This window comes from Camelus dromedarius, chromosome 10 (genome assembly GCF_036321535.1).
Source record: "Camelus dromedarius isolate mCamDro1 chromosome 10, mCamDro1.pat, whole genome shotgun sequence".
Classification (NCBI taxonomy): domain Eukaryota; kingdom Metazoa; phylum Chordata; class Mammalia; order Artiodactyla; family Camelidae; genus Camelus; species Camelus dromedarius.
In genome coordinates, this window is record NC_087445.1 from 34,513,250 (window position 1) to 34,524,189 (window position 10,940).

Genomic DNA, 10,940 nt, shown 5'->3' on the forward strand with positions numbered 1-10,940 from the left:
TGTAGACTTTGGTTTTCTGAGGCCTCCAGTGCTTTTTTTTTTTAAATGAAGATATGTCAAAATGGGGTAACTCATTTCGTTTGTGAATGTCAGGCTTGGTCTAAAATGGTGGTCCTGCCTTTGCCCCTTAGACCCCCCAATTCCCCCATCCCACTCTACCCCTTGGGCCCCTGTTTAAAGGATGGATACAACATAGGCCCTCTCTTGACAGAGCTCATGACTATCAGGGGAGACAGCCATGTAAATAAAGTGTTCTGCTGGAAGCGTATTAAGCCTGGGGAGGAGAGGAGAGTTATGTGCACAACCCAGGCTTATCAGGCAGGCAGGAAAAGCAAGAGCATCTATTTCAGATCAGCAGGAGAATAAAGGCTCAGATGCTTGCAAGTGTATAATATATTCCAGAAATGAAGGAGTTAAGCTTGACTGAACCTGAGGGGCAGAGGATGGCAGGTGGGGAAGGAATGACTAAAGATAAAAGCAACAGTTAACAAGGTGGAGCTTTCTATGTGCCTAACACTGTTATAATTGCTTTTCATATTAATTCATTTAATTATCACAACAGCCCTTGACATAGTCCTGTCATTATCCCCACTTTATAAATGAGGAATCTGAGGTACACACAGAGGTCAAGTGACTTGCCCAATCTCAAAAATAAAAGAGAGAGAGAGAGATTGAGAGCAGCAGGAGGTAGACCCAGGCTCACCTTCTTAATCAGATTAACAAAGATCAGGTTGCTCTTCTGTTGTCCCCCAGATAGTGGCAGCTGGAACGAGTCAGGTGATGGGAATGGAGAGGTGAGCTATTTCTCGGGTCCCAGGACTATCTGGGACGACTGTGTGAATGGTGATAGCAACTTCGTTAGGGTGATCGACACTGAGCAACAGGAAACAAAACCAAGGGGCAGGTAATTCAGTAAGTGTGATGGAGATAATAAATGGTGAAGACAATCAGAGAAGAGAGGAGGGAAGTTATACTGGTGTCAGAAGAGCTGGCCTTTGCACTGGTCCTTTGGACACTTAGAAACAAGGGGGCATGAATCTACGGGATTCTTTTCCATTTTTTTGTTTGTTTGTTTGATCGTGTTCACAGCTGTATTTCCAGCATCTGGTGGCTCATTAATATTTGTTGAATGCTTAAATGGATTTTAAAATATATATGTATGTTTGAATAGGTAATATGGTCACATGGGTCAAAAGTTAAAAGTACCATGGGCCCCCATCACGCAGTTCCACTCCACATAGGCAACAAGGTTTTAAGTTTTTTGAGATTCCTGGCAAATACGTGTGTGTGTGTGTGTGTGTGTGTGTGTGTTGGTTCTCCACTTCCTCCCCACACACATACTTCTTATACAAATGATAAGTATACACACCAACCTGCACATGGCTTTTCTTCACTGGATGCACCTGATTTCCCGACAGGCTGTTTTACAGCTGCAGCCACCGCATCGATGTGTCACACTTTATCCAGCCCCCTCCCCTGGACATGTAGGTCTTTTTCTTCCTTTGCTATTAGAGGTAGCACTGCAATGAGGAATATGAGTTTAGAATGAGGAAACTCTGGGCTGGGAAATGAAATGACTTTAGAACAATTTTTTGACTTTAAAATAGTGACCACCACTTTTTAAAGACTGGCCAGAAGTCACCCACCATCACGGTAGTGAAATCCGCACCCTCAGAATCTGACAGCTCTGGATGTGACCTGGTTGAGCGAACGACATTAGGCTGCTCCTAATGACTTGCCTTCCCTTGGAAGAGCTACTGAAATTCTCTTCGGTTTTCACGTCTGAATTGGGGTTAGCGATGCTCCGAGACTATGGAGGTTAAACGAAAGGAGGTGAGGAATAGATACAGCCTGCCTGGGTGTGTTGTACATAGAAAGGACTCTCACCTTCATTTCATTGTGCCGCTGTGCTCGGACCCTCAGGATTCTCTTTCTCATTCTTCCTTCTGCCTCTTTATTCTGCCTACTGGGACCAGAACGACGCTCTGATCTGGAGGGCTACAACATAGATGAACCTGGAAGACAATCTAAGTGGAAGAAGCTAGTCACAAAGGGCTGCACGTTGTATGATTCCGTTTATATGAAATGTGCAGAAAAGGCAGCAGATCTAGAGATTAATGGTTTCCTAGGGCTGGGGGACCAGGGGTGGGGTGGGTGGAATGGGGAGCAACTGCTAATGGGTACAGGGTTTCTTTTTGGGGTGATGAAAGCGGTTTGAAACTGATGTGGGTGCACAACTCTCCACATACCAAAAAAACCTTGAATTGTAGACTTTAAAGGGGCAAATATGTGAATTACGCCTCAATAAAGTTGTTATTTAAAAATGCCCAGGCAGGAAGGCGAGGTAGAGGAGGAAGAAGGGATAGAGGGACTCAGGAGCAGCAGAGCTAAAGGGCTGCATTCCAGGTGTAGATCTACTACAGCAATGGACACCAAATTTTACTCTTGGCTCAGCCTCTAACTGGCTGTGTGACCTTGGAAAAGCCCCTTCACCTCTCTGTGCTGTGTCTCATTAAGAAATAAAATAAAATGAATAAACGTAGGAGGGGGAACTTGGGTCTCTTACGCATCTAAAAGTCTACAATTGGCCTCCTGCCTCGCGCCGGGGGAGGAGAGGTGAGGGGAAGCCAGAGACAGGCAGAGAGCAGAGATACTGGCGGGCCTCTCCCTCCTCTCTCCGCCCTGCTCTGCACCCTGCCCTCCCCTTGAACCCTAGGCCTTTGTTCAGATTTCCCCACCCTGGAAGTTCATGCATGCAGGGGAGGGTGTGAGGGTGGGGTCGGGTCAGGGTCAAGAGAAGGCCCGGACAGAAGCCACACTTGCAGATATTACTCCATTTTCTAGTAGAGATTATAGTCCTCCAGAAGGAAGCAATTTGGGAAAATGAACATAGAGCCAAGGCAAATTCTCCGAGCAGAGAGGTGGTTTTCCAGCAACTTACAAGGATAAAGTTGCCATCATGGAGGTTAATTAGCATCCTTTAATATATGATAGTGAGCTGTACTAAATTAAATATGCACATTTTAATTTCAGTAAAATATACATAAAATCTACCGTTTTAACCATTATTAAGTGTACAGTTCAGTGGCATTAAGTACATTCCATGTTGTTTAACCATCACCAGCACTCATCTCTATTTTAAAATTTTTATATTGAAATATTTTAAAAAGTGCAAGAATCCTAAGTGTTCCCCTTCATGAATTTTTTTCTTTTTTTTTTAATTGAAGTATAGTCAGTTTACAATGTTGTGTCAGTTTCTGGTGTACAGCATGTTTCAGTCATACATACACATATATATATTCCTTTTCATATTCTTTTTCATTACAGGTTACTACAAGATAGTGAATATAGTTCCCTGTGCTATACAGTAGAAACTAGTTTATCTATTTTATATTTAGTAGTTAATATTTGCAAATCTCAAACTCCCAATTTATCCTTTCCCACCCCTTTTTCCCCCTGGTAACCATAAGTTTGTTTTCTATGTTTGTGAGTCTGTTTCTGTTTTGTAAATAAGTTCATTTTGGTGTCATTTTTTAGATTCTACATATAAGTGATACCATATGGTGTTTTTCTTTCTCTTTCTGGCTTACTTCACTTAGAATGACAATCTCCAGGTCCATCCATGTTGCTGCAAATGTTATTATTTTATTCTTTTTTATGGCTGAGTAGTATTCCATTGTATAAATATACCAGAACTTCTCTATGCAGTCATCTGCTGATGGACATTTAGGCAGTTTCCATGTCTTGGCTATTGTAAATAGTGCTGCTGTGAACATTGGGGTGTGTGTATCTTCTCTAATTAGAGTTCCCTTAGGATGTATGCCCAGAAGTGAAATTGCTGGATCATATGCTAACTCTAGTTTTTAGGAACCTCCATACTGTTTTCCATAATGGCTGCACCAGATTACATTCCAGTGTAGGAGGAACAGTGTAGGAGGTTTCCCTCTTGTCCCCCTCCATGCAGTTTTACATTTGTGTAGACCCTGTAACTGCCATCTAGATCAAGACCCAGACCATTTATTGCACTCCAGAAGGCTCCCTCTTGCCCTCTCCAATCAATTATATTTTGTTTGTTTTTGATAAATTTAGCTCTTTGCTTGGAAAAGAAAAAAATTCTTTTGCACACAACTTAGATGGTTTGCAAATTGCATAATCAGTATGTCAATGTTTCATTCCTAGAGGTTCAAGTCCCAGTGTACTTGAGCAGAAAGGCACTGTGCTAGGACAGCACACATTGCTCCACAGAAGGTCCCCTCTCCTCCAGTAGTCAGAATCCCCTTGTCGCCCAGCCCAGGGCCAGTTCATGGACTGAACACTTCTCATTGGAACATGATCTAAATTCTCACTGCAGATGGGACAAAGGTGACAACCTTTCTGCTAACCAGAATTCAGAGACATTTTCTAATTGCTGCTGGGTAATTTGTTGGTTAAGGCAACCAAACCTATGTCTCATCAATGACTTCAAATGTCTACTGGTTCTGTAGCTGGACTGAAAAATGACATAGCCTAGTCCATTTTATCATTCTGTAGATTAGCCTATGATTTTTTTGTTCAGATTTAAAATTTTAATTTTAATTTTTTTAGATATCAGTGACATAGAACATTATATTAGTTTCAGGTGCACAACATAATGATTCGTTATATGTATATATTGCAAAATGATCACCACCACAAGTTTAGTTAATATCCATCTCCACACGTAATTGTATTTTTTTTCTTCTGATGAGAACTTTTAAGATCTACTCTCTTGGCAACTTTCAAATATACAATACAGTATTGTTAACTACAGTCACCATCCTGATTACATACCCAGGACTTATTTATTTTATAACTGGAAGTTTGTACCTTTTGACCACTTTCACCCATTTTTTTTTTTCAGTATTTAAATCTGGGCTGGTTGTGGGTGAAGTAAGAAGGAGGGAATGAGAGTATAATCCATCAGACTAAGAATGAAGAAAGAAGCCAGTAAGAAACTAAGGAAAGTAGATATTGAAGGAAACTGGAAGAAGAAGTGGAGAAGGATCACATCAATCCCAGAGAGAGAAAGAGATTTCGTATTTCTATTCAGGAAATCCGGAAGAAGGCAAAAACAAACCAAAACCCCTGCTGACCTCCAACTCCAACATTTTTATCTGCAGATTTGGCTCTGTGCAATTTTTACCCTAACCAAAGCCTCGTGAAAGTCCGTGTATTTCACTCACCGCTGTCTCTCCAAAGCTCAACACAAGTGCATGGCATGTGGTAAACAGTCAAGAACCAGGAGGCAAAGGCCAGGAGAACCAGTTAGAAAGGCCCCTTTCTCACTGGAGGACATGGTCCAGGCAGGGAGGGTAGGAGACAAGGAGGAAGGTCACAAGGGAAATGATCACCTACTCAGAGTGACACGTACACGTGCTGGTGCTTCCGAGTGGAAGTATGTGGGAAAAGAAGGAAATAATCCTGAGGGGAATTTTTTAATTTTAATAGGCAAGAAAACACACACACACACACACACGTATAACTATGTGTGGTGATGGATACCTGAAACTAATGTTGTATGTCAATTATATGTCCTTTTTTAAAAAAAAGCAAGGAATAAACACCTAGAAGGAACGGGGCAGAATTGCCCAAGGAATATGAGGAAAAGCCTTTCTTTTAAAAATCAACACTAGTGAGTGTGAAGTATATCATATTGTGAATTTCATTTCCATTTCCCTAATGAAAAATGACATTGGGCATCTTTTTATGTGCTTATTAATTATGGCTACACCATCTTTGGTGAAACATCTATTCAAATAATTGGCTCATTTTTTTAATGAGGTGGTTTTTTAATGGAGTTGTTTGTCTTCTCGAGTTTTTAGAGTTCTTATTCTGGATACAAGTCCTTTATCAAACACATGATATGCAAATATTTTCTCACAGGCTGTGACTTGTTTTTTAAGTTTCTTAATGGTGTCTTTGGAAGTGTAAAAGTTTTGAATTTTGATCAAGTACAATTTCCTAATTTTCTTCCATTACGGATTGTGATTTTGGGTGTTACAGCTAAGAACTCTGCCTAGTCCAAGGAAAACCTAATTCATTTCATCGGAGAGGGGAAGATAAGTTGCTCCTATAGGAGGCAACATCTCTATGAATTGATGTGATTTTTAGGACTGACTTTCTGAATGCTTTTGGAAGTAAGTATTTGAGTGTATATCTGATGAGAAATCACCTAGACTTGGTAATCAGTTTATTTTATTTTATTTGGATTTCTTTTTTTTTTAGGGGGAAGGAGGCAATTAGGTTTATTTATTTATTCATTCATTATTATTATTTTTAATGGAAGTACTGAAAATCGAACCCAGGACCTCTTGCATGCTAAGCATCCACTCTACCACTGAGCTATACCCTCCCCCTGGTAATCAGTTTATAATAAGCTAACGTTAATTGAACACTCAGTGCCAGGCACATGGCTGAATTCTTTAAATGAGTGAATCTCACCTAATCCTCACATCACCTCTGTAAAGTCAGCCCTGTTACTCTCATTGTTTTAAAAATGGGGAAACTGAGGCACTGAGAGGATAAATGAAGTGGCAAGGTAGGGGTTGTAACTCCAGTAGTCTGGATGGAGAGCCCATTCTCAGTCACCCCATAGTGGGCAATACTTACACTTCTGATTCCAGAATCCCAGTGAGCCTTATGATCGCACAAGCACAAGCCTCCTGGTTCTCAGGTATTTTCTGGGAGTTAGCTGTCGGATCTACATGTCTTAAGTGATTTTTAGGGGCATACAAAAAGTGTTGCCAGTACAAAAGTTTTCTTCTCTAGCTCTCGATGGCACCTGAGGTTTTTGCCTTTGAGAAATTCTGGGTTGAAGCAACAGCTCTGCAAAGTCCTTAGTGAGACTGATCTCAGCATAGCGTTTCGTTGACTGGGTGCCTTGTCTTCCTAAATGATTGTAAACTCCAAGATGGCGGAAATCTTGTTCTGTTTTTGCATACGTTTTGAAATTTGGGCTTCTGGGCTCAAGGTTTGTGGGCCTCTCTCTGTGGGAAAGGCAAACTGGGTTGAGAGTATATTTTTCCAGAAGTATTTGCCTTTGCTTCTGTCAGACACCCCCAAGAGTGTTAACAGCCCAGGGCCACTTGTTGATATTAATTAACTCTGCAGAGGGGTTCCCAGACCTCACAGGTAGCATAAATTCTGACTCTAAAATTGTGAGGACAGGTTTGTGGTTACAAATTCTCATGAAACATAACTTCCCCACATGCTACCCCTGTACCCAAAAGGGCCAGACAGAGAAGCTTCCTTGTCATCTTAGCCAAGGGGTGTGATTTTCTAGTCTACTCTTTTATTCAGGCTGTCTCCCTTTGAAAGCCCCAACTTTGGGCTGGGGCATCAATTCCAACTCAGTTTTTAAAGGGAGCTACAGGCCTTGCCTCCTGGCCCTGTGAGGGTCTTAAAAGTCAGGCCCCTCCATCACTCAAATGGGTGCAGCCCACACCGGGGCACCCACAGTCTGTTCTCTTCCCCTCAGTTCTTTAGCTTCGTCTTTCCAGCCTTTGGGGATTTCCCTTATTTTCTTGTCAGCTATTAATTTATAAGATACTTTTATTATTTTATCCAGAATCGGTAGGTCTTTTGTTGTGGGAAGTTTTCGAAGTACCTACCTTGCCATTTTTCTGGGAAATGGAAGTCAGCCAGGAACCATGTTTTTATCAGCCTCTGCTTTTTTCTCAGTAGCCAACACAGTACTGAACAGAGGCTGGATGCTTACTCATGGATAATGGTGGTACGGATGGCCATGCTGTTCCCAAGGGAAAACATATCATTATATGAAGATGGATTCGTGTGTCATATTTTAATTTTGAACTGATGCCAAAATCATTCTCCTAAGGGATTGATGCCTGATGGGGGACTTGTGATGGAGGAGTTGTAATTGGGAATAGGGAAGAAAAGGAGAAGCAGCAAGACTTAAGAACAAGAGGAGATGCTCAGGACAACCACTCCCCCGGGCCAGGTTCCTTAGTGGGCCCATGGTAAGGGATGGGGTTATCCGGAGACGGGTCACAATAGTTCAAGGTCACTGTAGTCCAAGAGAGGGACTTCTGTCAAGCCTGTCCCAACTTTTGCAAATTATTATATGGAGGGCAGATTCCTGAATATTACTTTTCCACTGATGAAGTCTCTAAGGTTTGATAAGAAGATTTTACAATGTCTGAACAGAAGTTAAGCTCTTTCCTCTATTTTTGTTTTAAGAAAAAGGGGTTCTTTGGGGGCAAGTTAGGAAGAGAAAATAAGCCCCAGTTTTTCCCTTCAAATGTTAGGAAAGAGAATCTTAGAAGGGGCAGCCAGGTTTATTCACTTTTAATAAATATTTGCTGAGTGTCTACTAAGTGCTGGGCCCTGTGCAGGACACTAGGGCGAAAGCTGTGAACACAGCCAATGAACAGAGCTTCTGTTCCAGGAGCAGAGCCAGACATTTTATGCATAATCACAGAAAGAAACGTGTATGTATGGATGGCGAGGAGTGTTATAAATGGAAGGCCACTGAAGGGCACTGTGACAGATAATAATCAGGGGCTGACTGGGCTGGGGCATCAAGGAGGAGTTCTCTGAGGAGGTCACTCACTCTCTGCAGAGATCTGGAGGATGTGCCCCCCCTCCCCATGGTCAGGCTAAGAGTGTGCAGACAGACAGACAGCTGGAGGGAACAGCGTGTGCAGTTTCTCTTTAGCAATAAACCTATGTACAGAAAATCCTGGAGCTTTTGCTTCATCATCATCAGACTAGACATTTGGTAGCACTTTGTGGTTTACTAATTGTTTCCTGGAGTGGGGCAGGCTGGCACCATTATTCCCACTTTTAAGATGAAGGAACCCTGGAAGCAACCTAAGTGCCCATCGAGGGATATATGGGTAAAGAAAACATGGAATATACAGTCAGTGGAATATTATTTGGCCATTAAAAAAGGAAACCTTGCCATTTGCCACAATATGGGTGGACCTTGAGGACATTATGCTAAGTGAAATACATCAGCCAGAGAACAATAGATACCATATGATTTCACTTATATGTGGAATCTAAATAACAACAAGAACAAAAATCCCAAACTAACCAACCAAGGAAACAAACAAAAACCCAAGCTCCTGGATGCCAGAGGCAGAGTTTGGCAGGTAGACAACACAGGGAAAGGGGGTTAGAAAGTACAAACTACCAGCTATAAGATACATAAGTCATGGGAATGCAATGTACAGCATGGGGAACTATAGCTAATAATACTGTATTGTATATTTGAAAGTTGCTAAGAGACTAGATCTTAAAAGTTTTCATCACAAAAATTTTGTAACTATGTGTGGTGATGGATGCTAACTAGAATTATTTCAGTGATCATTTTGCAATATATAGAAATATCAAATCATGATGTTATACACCTGTTATATGTCAATTATATATATGTTACAAAGAAAAAAAAAGAGATGGAATCAAGGCTCTGAATTGTCAAGTTACCTGCCCAGATCACGCACGTTAAAGAGGGATAGAGCTGGAGGCTGTGCTCCGGTTGTTTAAGTAGCTCACGCTTAAAGAAAACTTTGAAAGTTCCCCAGAAACAAGCGGTTTTATTTCATGCAGCAACCTGGCAGCTCATTTGACGCTCAACAGAAATAACTAGCGGTTTCTCGAAATAAATGGTGTTTTGAACAGGACAGAGGCTCGGGAGGAAGAGGTCCTGGCTGTAGATTTAACTGCAAGTCATCGTCACACATATAACTTGCTTCGTCAGGCCTGTAATAAGGTTCGTCTGGGCGGCAGGAGCTACGGCCCCGCTGTGGAGGCTGCAGGGTCTGCTGTCAGACACTGAGTAATGCAGCATTAGTGCCCCAGCTACTGACAGCTGGACAAATCGCTATGGAAATTACTTCTAATATTGAGTTACTACAACTTAATGGCCACATTTTTTTTAAAGATTGGCTAAATCAAAGAACACAAAACCCTCTCATCACTCATAAAATTAAAGATGGCACAGAGGGGAAAAACCCTGTTGTTGTGCCTTCCCTTCCCTTGCTGGAGATGTTAAAATATGTTCTGCAGGAGGGCCTATAGCAGTGTTCACCTTTTTTTGTTCATTATCAACTCCTAAGGAAAATGTTTTAATGTAATATATTTAAACCAATTAACGAAGCTGAAATTAATTTAAATTCTATAATATGAAATAGATCATACATAATTTAATGTCTTCCTAGTGAAAGAAGTTAAATTCTAAGGAATAAGATTTTGTCAGCTAGCGTTTGACTTTAGAGGGCCACAGACTATTGCAATATCTAGAATTTTTTTTGTCCCCCAAGAAGCAGTTTTCTCCTCTCCTTCTGTTGAGAATTCATGACCTAAAGGAGAAGCAAAGAAAATGCACACACGCACACAAATCACAGAGATATGTTAGCCTGTGGTCTTTAAAGTCTTAAACTAAACTGAACTCAAATGAGCATTATGCTGGTTAATTTTGTATATCAACTTAGCTAGGTTATGGTGCCCAGTTGTTCGATCAAACACTAGTCTAGATGTTGCTGTGCAAGTATTTTGTGGATGTGGTTAATACTCTCCTTAATGTAGGTGGGGTCTCATCCAGTCAGTTGAGGGCTGTCAGAGCAAACACAGGTTTCTCTAAGGAGGAAGGCAGCCTAAAGGCTGTAATGTGGAAATTCTGTGAAAGCAAGTGCCCAGCCTGCTGGGCGGCCCTGCAGATCTCACTCACCAACTCACACAGCTGCATTAGCCACGTCCTTAAAATAAATCTACTTCTCCCTCTCTCCCTCTCTCGGTGATATCTAAAATTATATCCCTCAAATCATCTTGGTTTAAAAGGAAGAAAGTAAAATTGAGTATCTCTTATGTGATAGTCATTCTGCTATCATTTAACCCACATAGTAATGCTATGAGGTGGGTATAGTCACCTCCCTTTCGTGGATGAGGAAACTGAGACA

The 10,940-nt window shown here is 41.4% G+C and overlaps 1 long non-coding RNA gene across 1 annotated transcript; it reads right to left on the minus strand.

Moving 5' to 3' along the window:
* Positions 1-680: 680 nt before the first annotated feature.
* Positions 681-2,691, minus strand: LOC105105861 (uncharacterized). Its single transcript, XR_838699.3, has 3 exons — positions 1,888-2,691; positions 1,374-1,520; positions 681-873 (listed from the first exon to the last, which is right to left on the minus strand). It is a non-coding gene; the product is annotated as an uncharacterized LOC105105861 (long non-coding RNA).
* Between the last annotated feature and the right edge of the window lie 8,249 nt (positions 2,692-10,940).